The sequence below is a fragment of the Amphibalanus amphitrite genome, unplaced genomic scaffold (assembly GCF_019059575.1).
Source record: "Amphibalanus amphitrite isolate SeventyFive unplaced genomic scaffold, NRLGWU_Aamphi_draft 001700F_arrow, whole genome shotgun sequence".
Classification (NCBI taxonomy): Eukaryota; Metazoa; Arthropoda; class Thecostraca; order Balanomorpha; family Balanidae; genus Amphibalanus; species Amphibalanus amphitrite.
The window spans coordinates 97,031-110,663 of NW_024883193.1; the positions used below are offsets into that span (position 1 = coordinate 97,031).

The window sequence follows — 13,633 nt, forward strand, 5'->3', positions numbered from 1 at the left end:
GAGTGCGAGAATAAATGCATGAAAGTGATCAACTTGTAAACAAAAAGCCAGTAGCGAGTGTTTGATGCAAATGCGACAATCGTTCATGTTCAGTTTCGTTCATCAATCCATATCTAAGTCTGTGAATTTTGGGCTCTTTTGTTTGACTGCCGCCGACATGCTGAGCGTGGCTAGATTAATGCTAGTGCCCAAATCGTCGATGACGATTTGGGCCCCCTTTCCATTCGAAGGCTGAATGTTGCTGGATGTTCAAAGGACGCATGATCTGCGCAGTCCATTCCGCTCGATATGAAGACAGCGGATCAGAAATGACACTGATTTATGATACCACAACTGGAGTCCGTCTCGGCGATGGTCGAACCAGTCATAGCTGCATGAGTTGGGATCCTTAGCTCTGGCAAACAGCTCAATCACACATAACTACTTCTTATGATAAGCCTTCAGCGTCGCATGCAAATGCCGACATCCCAACTAAAAAGCTGCAGCAGCCTGCCTCACAGGCTCAGAGCTGCGGGTGGCACAGTCGACATACCACGAGCATATGTACGACCAGGGCACCTGTGTTTGTCTGTGCCCGTTCTCTCCGGTCGCTCCTGTGCTGCGCGGCCGTTGGACCCCCGTCCCCTCGACTCTTTACGACGTCGGACAGGCCGTAACAGCCCATCAAAACGCCGTCAAAGCGGACCTCTCCTGTGTCATACCAGGCCGCGACTGCCGGTCCCACCCTGATCCGGTCGCCGCCATAAACTGTGCTCTGCAACAAAAGCGCGGCCCTCAGGAGCGCCCGACGTCCTCGGCGCAGCGGTGACGTTCGGTGGCGCACCGGAGGCGCCGGGTGGCGCGGAGAGGCGGCCGTTGCTCTGAGTTGCGAGGACAGTGAGACACCCACAGCGCGCACCCCCGCGGCGTCCCTGTCCGCCACCGACGGGCCGCCGACAGGGGGCGGTCTGTGGGATCGACCAGCTGTGCACCAGTGAGCTCACTCAGCTCTCACTGAGCTCACAGAGCTCACACAGCTCTCTCAGTTTACAGGGCTCACCCAGTTCACAAATATAGCCCAGCCAGCCTGCTCACCGAGACATCCACCCCACAGAGCTCACCCAGCCCGCCCAGCTTACATCGAGTACAGTCTGCTCACCAATTACATCCGTGTGGTTCAGCTTGAAAAGTTGACCGAGCTCACTGCAAAGAGAGAATCAACCATAAAACGGGCAGATATTTTAAATGCAATGATGGCAACAGGCTATCCATTGGAAGAGCTTTCGATATACATATTAATACCTGAGGACATGACATCTAAATAAAAACGTTTTTTTATTACTTGAATTGTATTTCAAATGATATCGCTGATTGCATCAGCATTCATTGACGCCGGTTTTCGTGCCTCTCTCACGTGTTTACTAATGAGCAATGAGCATTAGTATTGTAAGTGGCAACTAACTTTGGTTTGTGAATCGCATCAGTCGTTCCGAATCGCACGAGAAGCGCACGTGCTAGTCACTTGTGCATCCATTCAAGGTTAATGAATCCGCCAGCCTCAGCAAAGTGGGAAAACTTCGCGATTGAAAGGAGCTATTTCGTAAAAATAGCTGTCTCGGTTAGCTACAGTGACTTTTTTCTGCCGTTACATTGCCACTACAGGAAACGAGTAATTCAATTCGTGAGCTGAGATTCTAAGCTTTAACCGTAACAGCCGATCGTGATTGGCGTCTTTCAATGGACCAGAAAGCATTAGCGGTCTGCAAAAAATCAGATAATGACCTCTTACAAAAAGTGTTGGGAATACATGATGTTAACACGGCAATAAAATCGTCTTATAATGTTAGAAAATCATTGTCATATCATCTTTCTCGTTGGTTTGAAAGCGATGGACTGACAAAAAGACAAGCTTGCCTCGCTGTAAGACAGCCCCATTCTCATAACATAAAGCTAAAATATGAATCGCCCTGACAAATAACAGCAATGTGTAGCATAATCTGCCGAGACTCCATAAGATAAGCATGCATGAGCACATGATAATTCGGCGGTATCCCGTTACCATTTCTCACGTAACCACTTCTCCGGACACTTGTAGGATGGAGGCAGCGATGTGAGGTCTGCCTCCACTCCAGAGACCTTAATTATCACCTATCTGGGCCACCTCCCGTGGTGCGATACTCCGGCCATCCAGCCAGCTGTATTTTCTCTCGTGTGGGATGGATCATTACCAGCTGAGACGGTGTAACCACGCTTTACTGGCTATTCGGGCGCCGTTTTAGGGCTGGATTGGGAGGTCGTAGTGACCACGACCTGGCGCGCGCCACGAGGCTCGCATGATCCGCTCCAGATGCGATCCAATCATCCATATGAGATATGTCCGCGCACAGTTTCGCCATCAGTCGGGAAAACCGAATCAATTTTCAGATGGCTATCGGGTTCGACTATCAAAGCATGCAACTGGTGTGAACATAACGAGTAGATATTTGCATCTAGATTTTACATTTGCATGGACTAGTGACCGGAAACAGTATGCAATTATTGGCCGTTGCAATTAATGGTTCCACGAAATACCTACACGTAAGACCACGAATGAATCATGGATCTACATTCTACACTTCGGAGCTAAATTCAAGGCTGACGAATGACGACACAGAGAGCCGGGCATAGTTAGTTAGAAGCAATCTGTGCTAAAGCAATCTGTGCTAGCACGTCAAAGTAGAGTGCTTTCACAGGAGGATTTTGCTGTTAAATAAGCACTAGGTATATAAGTTTTTGTGACTTGGTCCTGTAGTGAATGACAGTTATCAATGATCCTAGCCTGCTTTGCAGTTCCCCGACTCCAAATCCTAAATAAAACGATGCTTGTTCAATTGCTATAAAATTTAATATTAATTTGCATGTAATAAGATGGCGAAGTACTAAAATGAGCAGCATTATTGAATATCGTAGAAGAATAACCTTATGCTCACTATCTTTAAACAATCCAAAAATTAGCCTAAAATCAATGAATATATTTCGGAAACGTTCCTTCTTCAGTTCAAAAGATAACTATACAAGCCACAGAAATGTACAAATAATTGAACGTCACAAAAGCGCCGAATTCACTGATCCCACCAACGAATATTAGTCACATTCTCGTGCCATATAAGTAGAACGGCCTCTTTTAATCAACGCAAGACTAAAATAACAGGTATACATAAGGTAGCGTAACCAAATACAACTGTATGAGATCACTTGTGACCCAACGAATAACTATGCTAGTCATCTTAGAAACACACAATATAATTACAACTAACATGCAAGGTGCACACAACCAACTACTCAATAGATCGATTCAATATCGAGTCGTCAGTAGATCGAGTCGACAAACCATTCAAATATCCATTCCAAATCATTCAATCAAACGTTTTATCATACAATCAAGCAGTCATCCAATCAAACAAACAACGATTTTTATCATCCAATCAAGCAACCCTTCAACCATTAAATCAATCAGACCCACAGTCGTCCAATCAATCATCTATCAATCAACCATTCAATATTCCATTTAATCATACATATAATCAACCATTCAATGATTCATTCAAACATCGGCATTTAATAAAACATCTAACTAAGCATCTCAAAAGCCAAAAGATCTAACAGTCATGAGGCTATCCCAACATCTATCACGTCTCAGTCTGACAGTTCACACTAATCACAGAACTGCCCAAGATGCGATGTTGGTGTTTAGGGCTGGTCGGTATGTCCTTATCCATAGCGACTCTGCTATTTTTCTGTCTCTGCTGGTGTTGCATGTCTGTAGGATCTTGTTGATCATGTTGCGTGCCACAGTTCCGGAGTGGTATACCAACTTACCTGCACGCTGTGCAACCGGAGCTACATCGGTGAAACCGGACGTCACATACGACTTCGCTACAATGAACATCTACGGGACGCGAAGAACCACCGTATGGACTCACCGTGGGGCGACCACTTCAGAGATGACCACCCTCGATGTCGCCCAGAGCCCCAACACATCGCGGCCAAGATCCTACAGACATGCAACACCAGCAGAGACAGAAAAATAGCAGAGTCGCTATGGATAAGAACATACCGACCAGCCCTAAACACCAACATCGCATCTTGGGCAGTTCTGTGATTAGTGTGAACTGTCAGACTGAGACGTGATAGATGTTGGGATAGCCTCATGACTGTTAGATCTTTTGGCTTTTGAGATGCTTAGTTAGATGTTTTATTAAATGCCGATGTTTGAATGAATCATTGAATGGTTGATTATATGTATGATTAAATGGAATATTGAATGGTTGATTGATAGATGATTGATTGGACGACTGTGGGTCTGATTGATTTAATGGTTGAAGGGTTGCTTGATTGGATGATAAAAATCGTTGTTTGTTTGATTGGATGACTGCTTGATTGTATGATAAAACGTTTGATTGAATGATTTGGAATGGATATTTGAATGGTTTGTCGACTCGATCTACTGACGACTCGATATTGAATCGATCTATTGAGTAGTTGGTTGTGTGCACCTTGCATGTTAGTTGTAATTATATTGTGTGTTTCTAAGATGACTAGCATAGTTATTCGTTGGGTCACAAGTGATCTCATACAGTTGTATTTGGTTACGCTACCTTATGTATACCTGTTATTTTAGTCTTGCGTTGATTAAAAGAGGCCGTTCTACTTATATGGCACGAGAATGTGACTAATATTCGTTGGTGGGATCAGTGAATTCGGCGCTTTTGTGACGTTCAATTATTTGTACATTTCTGTGGCTTGTATAGTTATCTTTTGAACTGAAGAAGGAACGTTTCCGAAATATATTCATTGATTTTAGGCTAATTTTTGGATTGTTTAAAGATAGTGAGCATAAGGTTATTCTTCTACGATATTAATTTGCATGCTCTAAGGAAGCAAGTGCTTTGAGTTATTGAAAATTCTGCTGATGTCAAATCTGTACACTCAACTTCACCTGAATTGGGCTGAATGCTGAATCAAGTATAAAAACTGCATTTTTATAGTAAGCAAAACAAGAGCGCAGTATGTTCTTACCGCCGACCACAGCAGAACAAGCAATAATAACATTGTGAGAAACTAATCATAACATACCACCTCCGATTAAACATTATTCCGCTTGCGAGCGAAACATGTTACCAAATTTACAGGCGATAAAGTTTCCTCACTGCACCCCATAGCTGTTATGGCCTCCACCCCTGGTCGCCATCATAGGTGCCCCGGTGACCTCTGACCCCCTGAAATTTAGCGAAGTGATCTCGGTGAAAGCTAAATAATACGCCCCATGAGGTGCCTGGGTGACGTGTATCACACTAGCTGCCATCATTTCAGCATCGGGGTCATCTTCAGCACTTACCATAAAAGACGGCATTGTCTGCACTGGACGTTTGAAGAGTCTAGGGTAGATGGGTAGCAGGACGGCGGGCTCGGTACTCCTCCTGAGTAGCCCACTCGAGTCTGCAGCCTGTGGTATGACACAGCGCCCACGAGGCTCGGGCTCCTCCATAACAGCGCTCTAGTGACGCTGCATACTCAGGCCAGGCCTTGTCGGGGCTGAAACAGGATACGGGCATCTTTCATACGACCGTTGACATTCAGTACACAGAAGCATTTGGTAGCTTACGGCATCACATTCTAAATGCCCAATATAAAATGCCCCACACCAGCATATGCCCCACACCAGCACACATTTGAGGCAGATTACTTCCAGTACCGTTACACCAAACCGCAGAATGTTGCCAGACATTCATTCACAAACCAGGCCCATTATCATCACAATCCAGCTCCATCAATGCATTCCTCACTCCTCCCCCACAATAACCGTGAGAAAGAAGGCACTGATCCGTGTGCCGTTCACCGCCGTAAGACTACTGACCGCCTCAGGGTCGGTATGTGCAGCGTTTTACTACGGGACGATGAGCGGCCGTCAGTGGCGGATGGTGCTCACGCAGAACACGCCTGGATCGTGTGTCAGCACGCAGCGGCGCCGGTCAGAGGTCGTGACCCCGGGGGACGATCGCGGGCGGCCACCGCGCCGGCCCGGTTATGGGGGCGGTATATACCGGACACACCGAAGCGGCAGCTACGTTATGATGCATGGACAGTGATACCGACCCGCGGGTGGCGGTAGCAAACGGCTTTATAGCGCATCAAAGAGCAGGGCGGACAATAAAAAAGTCGCATACTGTCTGCGCCGCGCTGGATTATAAAACGGGATGGGATGCTTTCGCTGGGCAGAATATATCGAGATATCGAATGGAAATTGCGCAATGTTTCCTCTCATTTAGAATGGCGTGTTACTGCATTATTAAATGAGATAAATGGTGGAGAGTGGTGGCTGAAGAGGACATGCAGCCAGCAGCCTTCCTTTTATGAACAAGAGATCAGTACGGATTTCTGACAACATTGACAATTATATAAGCTACATGCTTGCACGCATGCATATGAGATTAAAAAATGATGCATCAACATCTAGTGGAAAATGTACATTACCGTTTGTCGATACAACTGGATTTCGGTTTCAGCGTAGCGGAATGCAGGTAGATCCACCTCCCTCAAAGCTGCTCAGCCAAGTAGCAGGTATGAATGCTCATTTCAGACACATCGACACCCATATACGTCTTCGCACCCCATAAAGGATCCCATCGGCTCTTGAGCAAGCGCCCTCCATCACTCTTGTCTCCATATACCGCCTCATCGGTGGGGTATATTACTCGACTCCACACCCCGGCGGGTTAGATCGGCAGCCCTCCCCGGCGCATTTCAAAGGCTGCGCGCGACCGCCAACGTATCACCAGTTGCAAAACAGGCTCTTGGCGCATACAGATCTTGCGTATCACTGCCCAATTAAAGGCTGCCCTTGGCCCTCTACCGACGAGCCGGTGTGATTAATTGTCGCCGAGCTTTGTTAAACAGATCAGCGGGCTGACTTCTAGGCTGTGCTGCCACCTCTCCAGGCCGGTCATATTTCACCGGCTGAACGGCCGCGGCTCATTATTCAGTGATGACATCCGTAATACGGGCTGGAGACGGCCGCTCTCGGCCGACGGGACGCTCGTACGGGTGCTCAGGAGCCGGCGGGGCGCGCAGGGGGTGCTCTTTGTCCGGATGTCACCACCACCGAGTTACAGCGCCAGAGGGCAGTTAAAATATAAACTTATGGACATTGGACCACATAATGGCGTTTATGTCTGTGGTCAGTTATCGTGTGCGATCTCAGCCCGGGGCGCTGCAGCGTTCCAGAGCGGTGTCGGTACGAGTACAGGGTGCTGGAGAGACGCGTGTTAGCATATATGTTCGAGCGTTGACGCTGCGTGAGGTTCTCTCTTTCTCTGTAGCCTCTTGCACCAAATGCTTACGAAGGTATAGATCACCATTTCCTTAGATTCTCTTGCAATCGACATCCACTCGAAAAACAATTCTGCCGTGACATTTTGCTTACAAATTCTACCGTGCAAGTATTGACCTCCGTTTCAGACGACAGACTCTCTTTTCCCGCATATTATCAGCTCCCATGCTCCGGTATAGATTCCCCCACCCATTACTATCTCCCATGTCCTGGTGTCGACTCTCCCCACCACCCAGGGTCGGTCGGCCGTCACAGTCGGAGCGATGAACCCCACCGGGACCCTGATGACTCCCACCGCCATCAATCCGCACTCCGAAATCATAAAGACTCCTTGGCCGCTGCCTGTGTAAGGGCCGAGCAATAACAATTTGATTCGGAGTGTCATAAACCGCAGAGACAGCGCCAGGAATGCGATCCTTCGCGCCCTTTACGGTCGAGAATCAGAGCAAAAACGACCTGAAATACGACTCTACAGCTGGGGGTCCATTACGGTCAAAACGCTTCATCTGGAGCTCTGAGTAACGGTAAACAGGGCATTGGAACCGGTCTATGGCTGTCTCTCCATTCTGCTATAACGCAGGAGGCAGCGGCCGTTCTCCCTAATACGGACCATCACCCAGCTCAGAAACAATAACCCGGATGCAGCCGGCTGCAGGGAGGAACCTGCAGGTGGTTACTATAGCAACAAGTACGCAGTCCAGATTATTTCAGCTCGGCTGCTTCATGGCGCAAGAGTTTGATATATCATCCGCGTGCCCATTATTTAAGCTCTTGCTCTTGGAATGGTACTCACTGGTCTGTTAACCAAGAACATTGAACAATGTAGGACACTCGACCGGAAACGTTTAACCGCCTAGGAACGAAAATCGCAGCGTTACTTATGCTAACATACCGGACCTACGCCATGACTGAACAATTGATCATGACAAATCAGAGCATTAGCCATACAGCATGCGGCTGGGTTTCGTGGTTGACTGCGTCCGAATAAAAAATCCGCCGGCGTCTGGCTGTTCACCAATCAAGATGTCACTGAAGTTACGTGGACACGATGTTGGCTTTCAATCTGAATAACCATGTAGTTTTTTAGACTTACTGGCGTCTGACGCAAGTGTCTGACGTTATAGTGAGTTTGTTGGACAAAATTTAGCTTACTCACCTTCTCGGCACGACGAATTCTTTCCTTTCTGCACACTGAAAGTCGTTACTAGCATTTGTGTGCCAAGTGGAAATAAGCCGTTTTCACGACAGTCATATATGACAAACATTTGGTTACATTTTGTGCAGTCTAGTCAAATTAGGTTCAAATAAGCAGTTTGCACGACGGGCTATCTGGCAAATGGACCAAACTGGACCAAAGCTATAACAAATCTATTTTATAACAAACATCATATCATGAATCTATTTCAGAGTTTTAATCGAAAATAAGGTCTGATAATTTGAAAAAGCAGCTATATAGGCAACTGTGCAGCCCAAGCTGTTAACTTCTAAGAAAAACAATGAACCTAATTTGACCAAATCTGCACCAAATCTTCATCTAATCTACACCAAATGTGTATCAGATGGCTGTCGTGAAAACGGCTTTTAGCCATTTTCACGAAATAGCCGTCGAGAAAACGGCTATGGTAGCCCTTTTCATGGTGGAACATTTGGCATCTACCTGATTTGTTTGATCCGTTTGGTACCTAATAAATTTTAGTAGCGGTTTGTTTACAAGAAGGGTTCTACCTTTCGAATATAATATCGATTGCCCTGCTTCTTTGCTTTCAAATTCAGTCAAATAGGACCAATGTTCCGTCGTGAAAAGCGCTAGTGCCTAGTAGTGTTTCATAGTACTATGAAACACTTCTAGGCAAACTACTAGTAGTGCTATATAACTACTATAAAACCTACTTAGGTTTTAGCTTTGGTATTAATTGTTGCTATAACACCTGATTCATTTACCTAAGTATCAGACGTCATCTCCGATCAAAGCATTGAAATAAGTTCACATTATAAAAATAGTTAGTTGCTGCAAAAGAGGTTTGGTTAGCTTTGTCAAGTTTGATTCATTCGTGTAAAAACGGTTATTTAAACCAACAGTGAAACATATGACGTATTTAATTTTTCATGATAAATGCATCATCAATCTTGTCATAAGAAACTGAGCACTTGGACAGTCACATCGCATTTTCTAGCTGTGACAAGTGGCATAACGTTTCGTTCCTAATCAGTGAGAAAGAAGAGGTCGCGACCTCGAGTCCACCCCCGCCCCCGCCCTTGCCTCTCGCGTCGGCGGCGTGGAATCATCCCTACTCCCGGCCAGTAATTTATAAGGCGCTTTAATTGCTCTCTCTGGCTGCCTTATTGACCATTGTATGCAAAACTGACTCTGTCTGCTCGGCCGTGTGTATGTGTGACTGCCCCCCAGAATCGGAGCGTCATGCACCGAGCATCAGAGCCGCCGCTGGTCTGCCTTTGATCTCCAGAGAGCGAGCGGCCCGCCGAGACGGCGCCGGGCCCATACTAAAGACAAAACACGTGCTCTTGTTAAGGTGCCATGTATATCCGGATTATAAATAAGCAGCAATGGACCAATGCTAATTGGTCGCTGTTAACTACGTGCATATGAGCCGGCGCGCTGAATATAAGGGGCAGTCAGCGTGATGTTACATGTAAATATTAATGGAAACGAATGTAAAAGAGAGTTGTTAAATTCACAATGGCGCAACAACCATTGATTCTTGATTACTCACGGAGAAGCTTCCAAACTAGTTTACAAGAGCATGAGCAATTAAGAACTGCAAATCGATGATCATTATTCAATCAAATTATCGGAGGGGTAGTCAACAGCGCATAAACGATATTTGCAGTGTTTCGTGACGCGACCACAAAGTGAAACGCAAGTTGCAGACATTCTCGCTTTGCAAGGAGTACCCAAGTAATGGGTTGTTTCAAGCGTTCCGCCCATTTATTCACATGGTCTGAATTTTTATTCTGAGCCAACAAAGTAACTTTGAGTAAGCATTCTAATTCATTTACATGTTCAATTATCCACAAAACGATAAAAAATGCAACATTATAAAAATATTAGTGGTAATTATTCAACCTTGCCCTGAATCTGTAACTATCTTATAGGCAAAGTGCGGGCGCCAGGTGCACAACTGCTAATCATTTTGGAATCGAGTTGCTGATGCAACTCATGAGCATCGTTTCATCTTCTCTGGTTTCGTGCTGTGTGTTGACCTTAAAAATGATGGATAGGTACCGGTACAACTGTGGATATTTCGCATTCTGATCGTGTCTAAATAAGATAGATCCGTGCTGATGAAAATGGCGCGAACAGCATTGTTCTCTCTCTCTGTCGTGTCTGAAGCCTTCGACGGGAGACCACGCCGATGGCCGGAAATGCCAGTGAAACGATAAAACGCGAGGTTAAAAGTGAATTATAAAACAGAAAATACATATTTTCTTGAAATTCTACGAAGTTCAGGGAAAATATATAACCATAGTGTTTAGATAACTGAGTATGCGTAATCTTTTTCTGATAATTAAATTGAAATCGGACTTACTCCACAAGAGTTCGTTGGGTCGGAGCTTTCGAATTGTATTACAATTCTTCGTCAGCGAGAGTCGTATCGGATGTTAACCCGCGCCCCGTAGGGGGGGGGCCGAAACGGCCCCCCTGTCCTTTTCGGTCGATATCTCCTAAACGGCTGGAGATATCGCCACCAAACTTTCAGGACCCCTCCGGGCATCAATTTTACACATTGTGACCAAAAATTTTTCCAGAGGCTGTGATAGGTTGGCCACAAATGACGTCAGAGTGACGTCATGTTCTGTCATTTTCGACCGAAAAAAGACCTTCGCGAGAAGACCTGTCAGGCCTACAGCTTTGAAGATACAGAAAAATGATCAAGACATAAAAGGTGTAAAATTGACAGGGCTACAAAACTGCTATCTCGGATTTTTGAAATTTTTGAGTTTTGATCCCCAAAAATCAAAAAAGCATTTTTTTGGATATATTAGCCAAAAAATCAAAAAAAAAAAATTGAGTTTCGAAAAAAACGGAATATATGTGATAGTACCTACCGTCTTCTATCTACATACCAAATTTCAGATAGATATCTTGTTTTTTGGCCAAGTTATAGCGAAAAAACTGTTCAAAAATGATGACGTCAAATTTTCAAACTCAAATTTTGGTAATTCTAGAACTCGTAGAGCAAAACAAAGACAACCATTAGACTTCCCGTGACGAGCTGCATCGAATGGATACCCATTTTATGCAAAAATATCAACTTTGAAATTTGACCTAATTTGACCTGACCTTGACCTGACCTTCACCAAAACGTGACCTAGGCTGGCCCCAAAGGCTGCCTAACCCACATAATCGCATTTGTCATGTAAAATGGACCATAAAACATGTATCACACGACACATTCATATTGTGACCCCCGGTGACCTGACCTCGCTGTGACCTGACCTGGTATCAGTGACCTCAGATAGCAAAGTATGTGTTTGACGAACAATATACCATCGATGGTTTTCAATAAATTACCAATTTACTCGATTTCACAGCACATTTCTTGAATTGCCTGTGAACGGTGAAAATCTGACCTTTGACCTGACCTGTGACGTCATCGGTTTGACCTAGGTCAATGAAATTTAGTCACAAGGTAGTTCCCGGGTAGGGCTATCAAACGCCGTTTGAATTTTGAAAATCGGCCGGTAACTTTCCGAGATCTTAGGGGGGGGGGGCGAAACGGCCCCCCCCCCTACGGGTGGTAGGGTCCGCCGGTAGCCCTACGGGGCGCGGGTTAAGATCGAATCGAAGGTACAGTGCGGATCGAACAATATATTTTGTTCGATCCGCACTGTACCTTCGATTCGATCTTAACATCCGATACGACTCTCGCTGACGAAGAATTGTAATACAATTCGAAAGCTCCGACCCAACGAACTCTTGTGGAGTAAGTCCGATTTCATTTTAATTCACAATTCATCTCCACATCATGTCTTTAAATGTCTTTTTCTGATATGTAATAGCAATTCAGGTAAAATGTGTAAGCCTCGTTTGATTATTGCACGGCTTAACCCTCGCCGGCCGAGGGGGGGGGGGGCGGGTGCCACCCCCCCATAGGGTTTTTTCGCGATAGCTCCGAACACGCTGGCGATAGAGAGCTGAAACTTGGCATACCTGACCTTTGATCCAAGCCGCATCTTTTGACACCAACCGCATTTTTGGGTCAGGTCAGGTCACTGACCTATGACGTCATAAGTGAACCTCTGCACGGTCTTCAGATGTCGCAACTTCGCAACGCCCTCACTGCCAGAGGAGATGTCACAGGGAAATGAAACTTGCAGGATCTAGTATCCATTACGAGTCCCACAACTTGTATATCTCGGATTTTTCCTAAAGGTCATATGAGGTCAGGTCATTTTCGTGACCTCACCATTATAAGTCAATGGGGAAAAATTCAAACTGCTATTCTGGCGCCGGGAACGATCTCCAACTATCTCAAGCACACAGAATCGTGATTTGATGCACTCCTTGCAAGGTTAGATGCGTCACTTTTGCAATGTTGACCTTGCGTGACGTCATTTATGACGTCATCAAGGTCATATTAGTTTTTCGTCAATAACTCTTGATCAAATTGAGCTAGCGAGTCGGGAAAGCCACCAATGGACTCAGGAAGACCTGCCGAATCGAATGATATGCGACATGACCCCTTTCGACCAACTTCGTGACCTGGGGGTGCTGACCTGACCTTGACCTGAGGTCAACACCCCAAGTTGACCTGACCCGGACAAAAAGTATATCATTCGACGCGCCTGAGCGAGACGAACACGATGCTGCCAAAATCGGCGCTCTGCGGCCGTTTTTTGCGAAGTTATTCACCAAAAACTGAACCGTACCTTTGGGCACTTGACCTGACCTCAGAGGTCACCGGTTGACCTAGGACCTTAAAATCGGGTACCAATCTCTGCGTCTCGTAACGGCGCACACGCTCGTTTTTTCCGCGACGCGCTAGCTCCACCAGGGGCGAAACGGCGAGGGGGGGGGGTCGTACCCGCCCCCCCCCCCTCGGCCGGCGCGTATGTAGAAAACCAATAGGTCCGGCGAGGGTTAAAGTGTAATATTCCGAATTTCCAAATATCCGTACAATATGTGAGCTACGTAAATGAGCAGTTTTCTTGAACCTTACATAACACAGAAATTCCAACTGCGCGCAGCTCAGTGTTTTATTGCTCATACGCACGCTCGTATTGTGAATGCTTCAAAATATTCAATATCGTTATGTTTTGACC

The 13,633-nt window shown here is 45.9% G+C and overlaps 1 long non-coding RNA gene across 1 annotated transcript in view; it reads right to left on the reverse strand.

Moving 5' to 3' along the window:
* Positions 1-302: 302 nt before the first annotated feature.
* LOC122374716 overlaps positions 303-13,633 on the reverse strand; it is a 29,617-nt gene continuing 16,286 nt past the window's right edge. Inside the window, exons 2-3 of the long non-coding RNA XR_006255270.1 lie at positions 5,357-5,553; positions 303-1,182 (exon numbers count right to left, since the gene is read on the reverse strand). This is a non-coding gene — a long non-coding RNA (uncharacterized LOC122374716). The remainder of the gene's footprint in view (positions 1,183-5,356; positions 5,554-13,633) is intronic.